At 45.5% G+C, this 14115-nt stretch overlaps 1 long non-coding RNA gene across 1 annotated transcript in view; it reads right to left on the reverse strand.

Annotated features, from left to right (window-relative positions):
• Positions 1-11875, reverse strand: part of LOC144153644 (uncharacterized) — a 76007-nt gene extending 64132 nt beyond the window's left edge. The window contains exons 1-2 of the long non-coding RNA XR_013319345.1: positions 11741-11875; positions 1241-1392 (exon numbers count right to left, since the gene is read on the reverse strand). This is a non-coding gene — a long non-coding RNA (uncharacterized LOC144153644). The remainder of the gene's footprint in view (positions 1-1240; positions 1393-11740) is intronic.
• Between the last annotated feature and the right edge of the window lie 2240 nt (positions 11876-14115).

Here is a 14115-nt window from a genome sequence, read left to right on the forward strand (position 1 = left end):
ACACTGTGCTTGCCTGTGTATTTAAACGATGTCACTAGGTTTGAAACGTACGCGCTCGGCGTGCAGCTTTGTAAACGCAAGCGGTTTCACATACGCACGCTATTTTGCTGCTAATAGAGTTTTAGTACAGCGTTTGTGGCCTTTGCATACGCTAAACGCTAAATTTTTGCGTCCCGCTACGTGACACCGCGATGGGAGTTTTAGTAGAGCGTCTCATCAGTTTTGCGTAGCGACACACTAATGCATACGGCGCCATCTGTCAAATGTTTTCCGAAATGTCTCGCCGGCTGATCTGCTAGCGGAGTGCCGGAGTGTTTGGACATTTTACGACTATCCAAACAAGTGCAAACAAACGCTTTCCCGTCAGTGTTGAATGCAACACATGGGTGCAGCTTGTCAGAACACGGGTTCTCGCTGATCGAGTGCAGCGTTGGTTTGCTCTTCGCCTTCACGTTCATCGCCGCTGATAAAGCGATCCGATCCGGCGCGTTTTGTGCACGGGTTCTGTGTCGGTTGAAAATGTCTTTTTTCACATGCCGCCGGTAGTAGGAATTACAAACACCGCAAAATAACACCCGGCACCAGCGGGGCCACATCTGAGACCGCGCTTTTTGGATAAACAGTGCGCGGTGCACCAAAGGGAACGAGCGCACGATTCTCCCCACGCGGCTGCGAGTTCGCCGCCGATACCAACTGCAGCCCTGCAGCTACGTACACCGCGAAAGGGCAAGGCCAGGCCGCACACATGCGGCCAGGTTATTCGTTCGCTTTTCCAGCCTGTCTCCATGGTGTCTACAGAGATGAAAAAGCCGAAAGAGCTGGCCCGTAGCAGACGGCAGTCTGTGGGAGCGCAATAGCGGAAGTACGTCACCGCTGAGGAGCGGAGCATCATGGGAGGGGAGGCCAACAGCGAAGAAACAGTTGAAAGGAGGAGGAAATACGGCGCGACGATAATTCGCGGTTTTTGATTTACGATTTCTCAGCTAATACTCATCGCTTTAACAAAATTCTTGCAGGAGGAGATTGCTAATACATTGCTTTATTTGGTTACATGTACATCCATGCATCGGCGGAAGGCATTTCAGGACCCCTTTCAGGCTTATTACACTTATCGACGTGCAAAGTGTAAAACAAGGTATTTCTGATAGTTTTTTGTACAATTTACTTCTGATAGTGCATACCCTAGTGTCGAACGTAAATGTGCTTTTAACAGAGAAGGTATGGCTGCAGAATTACTTACTCAGATTTGGTTGTTTGAGAAAATCGATAAAACGTGTACGTATCTTCTTCCAGCTTCAGTTTCTTAGTGGTAATGCACTCAGGGGGAAAGGTATTGCCGTAGACACTTTCACTTTGAAAGTACACATAAATGACCTCGTTCCTATCCAGAAACTAAAAGAGCGTGCGGAAAATATTACAAAAGGAACAGAAGAAAGTACCAATTAATTTGTGTCAAAGATTATGCTTGGCAACACGTAAAGAACCAATAAAAGTGGTGGAAAAAAATGGTTCACGGTGGTTTAGCGCTTACAGAAAACCAATAGCTGCTTTGTGTCGACAGTGAAGAACGAAAAAGTGCATTTTCGGCGAGGAAACCATTGCCCCCCTCTGCTTCGTACATCGCTCCTGCATGTTCCTTTAGATCGTTTCCCCAGCCGTAAGTTATGGACACCTCGTGCTATTAACTCCGTTGTACCCACTTACACTATAAAGCAAGGCTTTTTACCTCTACAGCCAACGGTTCTTTAGCGGCGTGGGCGACACTGATCTCCCAACGCTGAGGGGGTGGCCATGAGGGAGGGGGGTTAACCTCACGGAGCAGACTGTAGATGGCGCGGTGCTTTTATCCAGCGTTCCCCTCGCTTAAGTGCCTGCTCACCGGCGGATGTGTCGGCGATACTGCTTTGTCGTATGCTTTAGAGACGGTTATTTTGGGCCTGTTTTGACACAACGTTCGCGTCCATTGCGCACTGCCTTTCCACGGCTTGATTAACTTGTTCGACAGCAGCTCCCAGGTAACCCGCACCCGAGGGAATTAAGCGGTAGTACGGCAAAGATACGCTAAGGATTAGTTTGCAGGGTGGGAAAACAAATATACAAACCACATACAGACATTTGTACGCTAGACAAACGCTACCTATTGCGCTCTGCTTGCCACTAACGGGACGAATACCGATTCGGTTGTGTTTTAGGAGATATTACAAAAGGCGAAAAGAGCAATTGGTTCTGATAAATATGATTATAAAAGTTCCCTCAGCTTTCTGGAAATTTTTAAACCTACTAAACTAATTTAAATCGGTATAAACCTCCCATGAATACGCCAGTTAGCCCACGGCTTTCAGTCTGCAATGTGGCAGCAAAGCAGCTGACCACGGCTGAGGTCAGGCCTGTGAAGCATCAGAGGAAGCTAGGAATCCGTGGAGCTCGACAGGCCGCCAATGGAATCTGAAGCAGCAACATTTAACATGAGAACTTTATCTAGTGAAGCGAGTCTAGGGGGTTTGTTCGAGGAATCAGTGGACATTAAATGGGATTTAATAGGTCTCAGTAAGGTTAGGAGGACGGGTGAAGCCCTTACAGTGCTGACAAATGGACAGGTCCTATGTTACCGTGGTCTAGTGAATAAAACAGAACTGGGAGTGGGATGTCTAGTCAGTAAAAGTATAGGTGGACACATACACGCATACTATAGGATGAAAGGGTAGCCGGTATTGTAATTAGGCTTAATAAGATGTCCAAACTCTTGGTGGGACAGGAATAGGCGCCTACATCCAGCTACGATGACCTGAAAGTTGAATGCTTCTATGAAGATGTGGAATCGGCAATGGCTAAAGTAAAAACACAGTATACCGTAGTTATGGGAGACTTCAATGCTAAACTAGGCAAAAATCAGGATCGAGACAAGGCAGTTGGATACTATGGTCTAGGCTGTAGTCGAGTTCGCAGAGCGGAATATTGTACGCGTTATGAACACCTTCTTCTACAAACGGCAGATCCGGAAGTGGATGTAGGGGAGACCGAATAGGGAGCATAAAAATAAAATAGACTTCATAATATGCGATAACCCTGGGGTCGTGCAGGATGTGGAAGTGCACGAAAGGGTACGGTGTAGTGATCACCATATGGTAAGATATACAATTAGGCTAGATTTGAGAAGGGACCGCAACAAGCTAGTACGTAAAAATCCAATCAATGAGCTAACAGTAAGACGTAAAGTCGAAAAACTCGGGATGACGCTGCAGAACCGATATTCCTCTCTTACAGAGAAAGCAGAGTTTATGATACAGGAAGCCAGCGACCGTCTTACACGCATTCTCACGGGGTGTGCAGTAGACGTCGGGGGTACGATGGCCGGACAGGATGCTCGTAAACGTTCCCATGAGACGAAAGATCTAATTCATCATCATCATCATCACCATCCTATCTACGCCCACTGCAGGGCAAAGGCCTCTCCCATTATTCTCCAATTACCTCGGTCCTGTGCCAACTGTGACCAATTTATCCCCGCAAACTTCTTGATCTCATCTGCCCATCTAACTTTCTGCCGCCCCCTGCAACGCTTGCCTTCTCTAGGGATCCACTCTGTTACCCTTAATGACCAGCGGTTATCTTGCCTTCGCATTACATGCCCTGCCCACGTCCATTTCTTCTTCTTAATTTCTACTAGTATGTCTTTAACACCAGTTTGCTCTCTGACCCACTCCGCTCTCTTTTTGTCCCTTAATGTTACACCTATCATTTTCCGCTCCATTGCCCGCTGAGTCGTTCTCAATTTAAGTTGAACCCTCTTAGTAAGCCTCCAAGTTTCTGCCCCGTAGGTGAGTACCGGTAAGATGCAGCTGTCATACACTTTCTTCTTCAGCGACAATGGTAGGCTGCTATTCATTATCTGAGAATGTCTGCCATATGCACCCCACCCCATTCTGATCCTTCTAATTATCTCTGCCTCATGGTTGGGATCTGGGATCACAACTTGGCCTAAGTAGATATATTCGCTTACCACTTCCACTGCCTCGCCACCTAATTCAAACTGCTGTTCTGTCCCGAGGTTATTGATCATTACTTTAGTTTTCTGCATATTAATTTTCAGGCCCACGGTTCTACTCTGTTCGCCCAGTGCGGAAAGCATGCTTTGCAATTCGTCCCCCGAGTTACTTATCAAGGCAACGTCATCAGCAAATCTGAGGTTACTGAGGTATTCTCCATTAACCCTTACTCCCACCTGTTCCCAATCCAACGTTCTGAATACTTCTTGTAAGCATGCTGTGAATAACATTGGAGAGATTGTGTCTCCTTGTCTGACACCCTTCTTTATAGGTATTTTACTGCTCTCCCTATGGAGGATGATGGTAGCTGTAGACCCACAGTAGATATCCTCTAATATTCTCACATAATGCTCATCTACCCCCTGGTTCCGTAATGCCTGAATGACTGCTAGGGTTTCGACCGAGTCAAATGCTTTCTCATAATTTTTGAAGGCTATATATAGGGGTTCAGTATACTCAGCGCACTTCTCTATCACCTGATTGATCGTGTGAATATGGTCCATTGTTGAATAACCTTTACGGAACCCTGCTTGTTCTTTAGGTTGACTGAAATCTAAGGTTGCAAAGATTCGGTTAGCGATTACCTTGGTAAATACCTTGTAGACGACTGACAGCAAGCTGATCGGCCTGTAATTTTTCAAGTCCTTCATGTCGCCTTTCTTATGGATTAGGATGATGTTCGCGTACTTCCAAGATTCCGGTACCATTGCGGTCATTAGGCATTGCGTATACAGGTTTGCCAGTTTTTCAAGTACAATTTCTCCGCCATCCTTCAAGAGGTCTGCTGTTATCTGATCCTCACCAGGTGCTTTGCCCCCTTTCATTTCTTTCAAAGCCTTCCTTACTTCTTCGGTCGTTACTGGTGGGATGTCTATCTCCTCTGAGCTACTGTCTCGTTCGGCATTATCCTGTATGTCCCGGCTACTGTACAGATCCCTATAGAACTCCTCGGCCACTGTGACTATTTGATCTCTATTTGTGATGACATTGCCTTGCTTATCCTTAAGTGCATACATCTGATTTTTCCCCACGCGAAGACGTCTCTTCGCTGCTTTCAGGCTACCTCCGTTCTTTGCAGCGTATTCGATCCTCTCCATATTATACTTCCGTATGTCAGCTGTCTTACGCTTATTGATTAACTTCGAGAGCTCGGCTGGTTCTATTCTGTCAGCTGCGGTAGAGATTCTCATGGTTTGCCGTTTCCTGATTAGATCTTTCGTCTCCTGTGAAAGTTTACCAGTATCCTCTCTAGCCATAGTGCCCCCGACTTCTATTGCACACTCCGTGATGATTCGTGTAAGGTTGTCGCTGGCTTCCTGTGTCGTAAGCTCGGCTTCCTCGTTAAGGGCGGAATATCGGTTCTGCAGCGCGATCCTGAATTCTTCTACTTTACGTCTTACTGTTAGTTCGTTTATCGGCTTCTTTCGTACTAGCTTGTTGCGGTCCCTCCTCAAATCTAGCCTAATTCGAGATCTTACCATACGGTGGTCACTACACCTTACCCTTCCTAGCACTTCCACATCCCGCACGACGCCAGGGTTATCGCATAATATGAAGTCTATTTCATTTTTGTGCTCCCCATTCGGGCTCCTCCAGGTCCACTTCCGACTCTCCCGTTTACAGAAGAAGGTATTCATTATGCGGAGGTTATTCCGTTCTGCAAACTCAACTAGTAGGTCCCCCCTGCTATTTCTACAACCTAGACCATAGTTCCCAACTGCCTTGTCTCCACCCTGATTCTTGCCTACTTTAGCATTGAAGTCCCCCATAACTACGGTATACTGTGTTTTTACTTTAGCCATTGCCGATTCCACATCTTCATAGAAGCGTTCCACTACTTGGTCGTCGTAGCTGGATGTGGGCGCGTAGCCCTGTACCACCTTGAGCTTGAACCTCTTATTGAGCCTAATTACAAGACCTGCGGCCCGTTCGTTAATGCTATAGTATTCGTCTATGTTGCCAGCTATGCTTTTATTGACTAGAAATCCCACTCCCAGTTCTCTTCTGTTCTCTAGACCACGGTAACATAGGACGTGTCCATTTTTCAGCACCGTAAAGGCTTCGCCTGCTCTCCTAACCTCGCTAAGCCCTATTACATCCCATTTAATGCCCTCTAGTTCCTCGAACAACACCTCGAGACTCGCTTCGCTAGATAAGGTTCGCGCGTTAAACGTTGCCAGGTTCAGATTCCATTGGCGGCCTGTCCGGATCCAGGGATTCTTAGCACCCTCTGCTGCGTCACAGGTCTGACCGCCGCCGTGGTCAGTTGCTTCGCAGCCGCTGGGGACTGAGGTCCGAGGGTTAGTTGGCGTATTCATGGGAGGTTGTGGCCGTTACTACACCAGGGTGGCCAATCCTGCTCTAAGATCTAATTAGGAAACGCCAAACCATGCAAATCTCCACCGCAGCTGACAGAATAGAACTAGTGGAACTTTCGAAGTTAATCAATTAGAGTAAAGCAGCTGACATACAGAAATATAATAATGAAAGGATGGAATATGCCGTAAAGACCTGGGGGAGCCTTAAAGTAGGGACGAGGCGTTTAGTCGTGGGAAAAATTGGACGTATGAACGTAAAGGCAAGCATGGCAACGTTAGGGCAAAAAGAGATAAAGTAGTCATAGTAACTGGGGAGTTGTATAGATATCGGTACAATAGACGGGACATCCAGGATAATGCCGACCGAGAATGTAGTTCAGAGGAGATAGACATCTTACAAGTAACAACAGAAGAAGTAAGGAAAGCTTTAAGAGAAACGGAAGGGGGCAAAGCACCTGGGGACGTCCAGATAACAGCAGACCTGTTGAAGGCTGGCGAGGAAATTGTACTTGAAAAATTGTAAAACCTGTACATGCAATGCCTAATGACCACGAGTGTACCGGAATCTTGAAAGAAAACAAAAATCATAATACTCTATAAGAAAGGCGACATGAAGGACTTGAGAAATTACAGGCCAATCAGCTTACTGTCAGTCGTCTACAAGGTACTTACCACGGTAATCGCTAACGGAATTTCTGCCACCTTAGATTTCAGTCAACCTCAAGAAGAAGCAGGGCTTCGTAAAGGCTATTCAACAATGAACCATATTCACACAATCAATCAGCTGATAGAGAAGTTCACGGAGAATACTGAACCCCTAAAGATTGCCTTCATAGATTATGAGAAAACATTTGAATCAGTCGAAACCTCAGCACTCATTCAGGCTTTACGGAGCCAGGTTGTACACCAGCATAATGTAAGAATACTACAGGATATTCACAATGGTTCTACAGATACCATCATCTTCCATAAGGAGAGCAATAAAATACCTATAAGAAAGGGCGTCAGACAAGGAGACACAATCTCACCAATGTTATTCAGCGCATGTTTAAAAGAAGTATTCAGAACATTGGATTGGGAACAGCTGGGAGTAAGGGTAATGGAGAATACCTCAGTAACCTGAGATTTACTATAGACGTTACCTTGCTAAGTAACTCGGGCGACGAATTGCAAAGCATGCATACCACACTTGACAGAGTAGAACCTTGGGCCCGAAAATTAATACCCAGAATACTAAAGTAATAATCAATAACCTTGGGACAGCACAGGGATTTGAGGTAGATGCCGAGGCAGTTCAAGTCGTAAGCGAATATATCTACTTACTCCAAGTTGTGACCCCGGAACCCAACCATGAGGCAAAGATAATTAGAATGATACTAATAGGGTGGAATGCAATTAGAAGGCCATCTCAGGTAATGAACGGCAGCCTACCATTGTCCCTGAAGAAGAAAGTGCATGACAGTGAATCTTAGCAGTGCTCACCTACGGGACAGAAAGTTGGATGCTCACTAAAAGCATTAAACTTAAACTGAGGATGACTGAGCGATCAATGGAGTGAAGATGATAGGTGTAGCATTAAGGGGCAAGAACAGAGCGGAGTGGGTTAGGGAACAAACGCGTGTTAAGGAAACATTAGTAGAAATTAAGGAGAAATAAATGTGCGCAGGGCATCATTACGAGCCACGAACCCAATTCTTGTTCCAGTCATAGATGTTCTGCTTGCACGCTGTGCTGCCTTTCTCCGTATTGTTTTTCTGTGCGGAAAGTCGGCTTCTCCTGAATTCTGAAGTTCCTATTCCATATTCCACTTCTACCTGGAAGAATTACCCTTACCTACTCATCACACGTTATCTTCTCATCACACGTATGCGTTGAACATGTAGGTTGGGGCAAGAGCACCACGATGGCGTTTCAGGAGGAATCGGGCGTGGGATGTCTGTTGTGTAGTTTTATAGAGGTTTGGAGGGTCCGACTTTGAGTAGGGACCTTTATGCGTTCGAGCAATTCTTGAAGGTGAGAAGTGAGCAAGTCATCGAGAGTATTGTGGATGTCCAAACATAAGACGCGTTGTGTGGCCGCATATTCATGTTCCCTTAGTGTCAAACGAATGCGAGCAAGGTAGGCTCCTTCAATGCAGTTTGTCCGGGAAAATGAGAGGTGAAGGAAGGGTATGGTGTATACGATGAGAGATGTCACGAAAGAGTCCACAATGCGGAAATGAGGCTTTTAAGTCCTTTCTGGTGGCTCTAATTACTCTTAAGCAGGTGGACGATGTGTTAGTGGAGGATTTGAAGTTGTGAAAATGAAGGTATACTAGAGATAGGGGAGAAGCACAAAATATTGTTGTATCTACTTGTAGTATGGAGCGCTCGGATGCGCTTCCGTGCCACGTCGGGTAGACACCACAAGGCCAGATTTAGGTGCTTCTACTTGAAGCCCGATGCAAAGCGCGTGATCTGGAATAATGTTGGAGGCCATTTTCACGCTTCCTCAATATGAGCCGCCCCACCGGAATTCACGAAAGTGCAATGTCATCATCTACCTAAATGGAGTGTTTGAGGCCGGTGATCTTTACTTTTCGCGGGGCAGTGATTTACAGCGCAGAGATAAAGGAGTGAAAGAGAGCAGAACCCTGAGGGGTCTTCGATGTAAGATAGAAAGGGTGGGGCTCAAATAGGTGGCAGGGCGAAGGGGAGGAATTAGGGGACGTAATTGTACATACACCAGCCACACCCCATTGATGCCATTGTGCCGAGGATTGGGGCATAAGCAACGCAATTGGACGTCTTTTCTAAGTCCAGGTTTAAATACCGCGCACTCAGGCTGAGCTGCAATTTCTGTTCGCATGCTCTTTGAAGCGGAAGAAGGTACCTTGGGTTTATAAACGGGATCGAAAGCAAGCCCGCGTGGTAGGCAAAGGAGCGTCATGTGTGAGATGTCACTCGAGGTGACAGAGCGCCATACACTAGAGGGATTTCAACCCACACATGGATAAAGAAATATGTCTCAGGTTGAGTACCTTTTAGGGCTCACGAAATATTGCAGGAAGAACGATTTTTGAACGCTTCTTAAACTTCTGGAATGCGGCCTTTTCCTCATATTCCTTCTCCCAGATCGGGATGTCCCCCCACGAATTGGTGACAATGCTGCTCGAGACACGACCATGGACCTCACTTTCTGAGTACGCCTAGGCCCTCCAACATTGTCACACAGACATGATTTCCTTGGCAGTAGCCATGCCGTCTTAGAAATCACAAATTATCTACTCATTAACGCCACCGAGCGCATAGGCCTCCGAAATTAGCAGACATGCACGCCGAAAGACCAGTCAACGTGTGCTCCTTTAGACGCTGCGGACATCAATTCTTGGTTTCAACAGATACCGGATCTTTTCAGAGAGAAACTAAACACGTCTACCCGAAACTCAGGCGCTTTACGTATACACCTACCTTGGGCACCCATGGCATGCCCGGTGCTTTCTTCTTCGGCGTTGGCACCGCCAAAAACCCCATCCGCAATTGCGTCTCCGTATAAATACGTCAATCGCGAAGGCCCAAGCGCATGCTGATCAACTTGTTCGCTCCAACTGGGATATTCCTTCTCATGACCTTAACGCTTGTATGTTTTTTAACTCTTCGAGGTCGTCATTAACAACTCATGCTATTCTCAACCCACCGCTCGCATATAGCTCAACATTGGGGCTTCTTTTACAGAACCGGCTAACAATCTGCGCCTTATTTCCTTTCCTGCCAGTTAGAATAACCGACGACCCGCTCTTCCAATGTACACATTTCCGACACTTCCTCTGGATACTCCTTTACGTTGAGAGTCCGGATCAATGCTCCGAGTTGTCTAACTCAGGATTACGTTCCGAGAGAGGATGGTATTCAATACAACTCATCCGAAACTTTCCAGATAAAGGTATTCAAGATCTGCTCTAGCTTTTCAATGCCGTACGGAGGACCAGCCGCATCCCAGCAGCTTTGAAACAACAAAAAGTATTTTTTCTTCCTATACCTGGTGAGCTCGAAGCACTACCAAACCTGTAACCCATTTCGCTAATCTCGTGTGCAAGGAAACTACTCGGGGGTATGGCGTCGGTCGCCTTGAGTGGCACCTTACACATCACGCTTCTTTACTTGCCACCCACACTGGATTGCAGGCCCGCCTATCTGCACAAGACTCCTCCCTCGGCCTCACAAACTATGTGTACACAACTTCCAGCTGAGCCCTACTGCGCGCTTTTCTAGCCCTGGCCTAAGAAAAGGCCGTCGATGGGGTTGCTGATGCCTTGTTCTGGCGGAAATAGTACAATACAAATGGTCACTGTCGAGTTTGTCCCTAGACACCTGACACATTCCAAGGGGTTAATTCTTTTTTATATACTGAATAAACTGTCGCTCAGCAAATTACGCCAAAAATTCGGAAGCGACGTTATCAAACATTTAGGTTTCTAGATATCTGCAGTTGTCACGTAATTGTAAAAGGAAGCGCTTCTACCTTAAGCGGACGAGGTAACAAAAAAAGCATTGACGGCTTTTTCAAATCGACAGTATACCATCAATGGTCTACATTGCTCAAATAAGCTTCGTTTGCTCCTGCCATTTGCAGATTACCGTAGATAAGGTCGTTCTAAAAATACCATTTTGGCACACACCGCGGTCTCTAGGTGATGAATATTTAGGTAAATCATTAACTCTTTCCTGCGTGTAACTCAGAAAGTCAGATTGCTTCAGTTCAATAATGGTTTCATTGTGTTTCCTCGCACGCTTTACGACACATGTTAGGCATTTTTAGGTATTTATCTCGCTTTTTCGGTAGCAGAGCAATAGCGCAAATCATTGAACTGTCTTTGGATAGACAAGAGCAATTTCGGGCATAATCTTGACGCAAAAGCCGCGCATTCCAAGTCCGATTACGCAAACAGAGGGAAGACTTTTGCTGTGTCTTGCGCAAAGAAGTGCCTCCGTGTGTAAGTACGACTCTTCGCTGCTACCATACGCCCAGTAACTGATCCTTAGATGAACTTCACCTTTTTCGCGACCCGTAAGCAATGTAAAGTCATACGTGCGCTGATATTTCTCTCAATATTTTAGATCCATCCGCCAACTTGACATGGCCACACCAAAACGGTTAATGAAAAGTCAATGACCACGCTAGTGCAGTCACGTAAGTTTGATGCCAATGTGGCCACGACTACAGTCAATGCCTACACAAACCAAATGTGGTACTGAATCAGTCTTTACATCACTTGAAGAAAGTGGCTCGCTCCGAGAGGGGACTGATGGAAAAATACTCCCATACCTGTACGGGTTACCCCCTTTTACTGGAGTACAGGACACTGCAGCATGCGGATTGCGAGAAGTACATTGTTACCTGGTATAGAGTATTCACCGCTGCTGAGATTGGTGAGATGGAGGCAATAAAAACAGCTGTGTAGAACAAGTGACAACGGTTCATGTTTGCCAGCAAGACAATATCAGTTGCAGATCACTCACTAATGAATCTCCCAAAGAAACCGCCAAATTTATAGTTTGTAAAAAGCCCTTAAAAAAGTAAATTTTCTTTTAAAAAGCACAAGAATTTACATGGTTTGAAGATCTTGAAAGATGTTAAACTTTGTCTTGCTCTTTACTAAAGAAACACCCCTTAGAAACTTCAGAGGTATGCACACGTCATTGTTCACATTAAAGTACAACTTCGAGCGTTAGAAGGAAATCTAACCTTCCAAATGCCATTGGCCAACCGATGGCCACACATGCACCTGTGAGCGGTAGGTTCAAAATGCGAGAATTAATGTACAGCTATAGTCAGCTAGGCTCGTCAAAAATTCGATCTTCATGGCATCACTGCCGTAGGATGGGCGAGAAAATGACCGACGGGCAGCGCTCAAAAAAGCTGGCGGGTACAAATGTAAAAAAAAAAGATTTGAACAAATAATAGCAGTGGCACACATTACTCAAGGGTGATGCTGAAATAAAAACTCATGGTGGTGAAAGATAAATTGCGTAAACTTTCCTCGTGGTGGAATTCGAATGGCGGGCGTACTTAATTCGACATGAACTCGGAACTCCTAAACAACCATGGCTCGATAATTCCAGGTGACTTAAAGTGAACCTAGCGAAAGGGTTTTGGCATTAGCTATGTATGTGAGTGGTTGAAAAAACGCGTCAAGAACAAAACAGGTTCTTTTTTTTTCATCTAGGATAATTCTGAAAAGAAACACAAACCCAGCTTCTCCGGGGAAATTGGTTGTGATGCGACCAATCTGCGTGAGAAAAATGCTTTCTGAAATCAATTTCTTGACGGGAAATCGCGCGCAGACTTTGAGAGCGGAATCTCTGGTTGGCTTTTTGTGATGCAGCTTGTAACGATTATACTCTTTTCAGTGTGAACAAAAAAATTATTAGGCACCTAAGTCCCTTGCCTGATTTGAAGGTGAACGCCAGCTATTTTCGAAGACGTCTTCACTTTCTCTTACCTGATTTGAAGGTGAGAGCCAGTGATATTCCAAGACGTGTTCACCCAGGCATCATGTTTGCGGTGCCGTGACCTTCACCTGTCAGGCAGCACGCATGCGGATAACATTAGTTCCATACTGGCACGTACTGGGTTAGGGCTGTAGTTACCACGCTTGGCTATGGCTCTTGACGACCACGGTTCATATCCCATTCGAACCCAAATACATTTCTATGTATATTTTTACTCAGATTTTTACCTCCGTGGCTAGTTGGTTTCGTTTTTGTAGCCGCCAGCAACTGCGGCAACGTTTCAAATTTAATGAGGCCTCTAAGGATTTCGTCTTAAGAAGTATGTCAAATTTTTATGTGTGCGTTGAATCGCTACGTACAACTTTCCATATTTTTCTGAAAAAAAACCAGTAAAAAACCTGTTTTTTTAGCCTCTCCAAATTTCATTAAAATACACATCTCTCGGCATAAAACTCAAACACATGTTCTAGAGATATATTTTCCGAGCTACAGAGGAAATGTCAGCCTGGTAATTGCACAATTTAAACTTATGGCAGCAACTCAGCCGCATCCCGGTAAAAGCGCGTATGTAGGTCTGACAATGGCGAGTGACCAAACCTCTGTCATATTAGCCAAAAAAGAAAAATAACGCAAGGTGCTGATTACGTTGAGGGGACACGTGCGCAACACTGCACACGTGTCACTGGGGACAACACGTAATTAGTGCGCAATAGAAGTAAAATGTTGTCTTTCAAGCGACTGTTGTTCAAACAACTTCCGCCCATGTTCCGTATGCATCGATGTAATCGTAGCCGTTTACATTTTGCAGCAGTCGTGAATACTGGCGGCGCACAAAATACCCGCATATCTATTCCAAAATTAAATAAAAATCCAACTTTTACAACGTCATAACATAAATATAAATTTACAACGTCATCAGAAGTGCTTACGTGTTCTACAGGATTTCACGCTCAATATAATCCAAACGCCAGTGAATATAATCCCAGCGCCAGTGAATATAATCCAGGCGCCAGCCAACATAATCCAGGCGCCAACCAATATATTCCAGGACCCACGCAGTGCACAACACATGAGAGCGCTTTGTAATTTAGTTGGTAACTACTACAAACCCGGGCGCAGTGCATTCTCATTAAAGTTACATGAAGTAGGTTACGTGACCAGTTGAACGAGACGACCTAAGAACTGCGCAATAAATCAGTCACGTGACTATCCAGCACTCTCGACTAATTACTATACTGAATACGAGGATGGTGTCATGGG

The sequence above is a fragment of the Haemaphysalis longicornis genome, unplaced genomic scaffold (genome assembly GCF_048455015.1).
Source record: "Haemaphysalis longicornis isolate Haplotype H1 unplaced genomic scaffold, Haemaphysalis longicornis Haplotype H1 scaffold_9, whole genome shotgun sequence".
Classification (NCBI taxonomy): Eukaryota; Metazoa; Arthropoda; class Arachnida; order Ixodida; family Ixodidae; genus Haemaphysalis; species Haemaphysalis longicornis.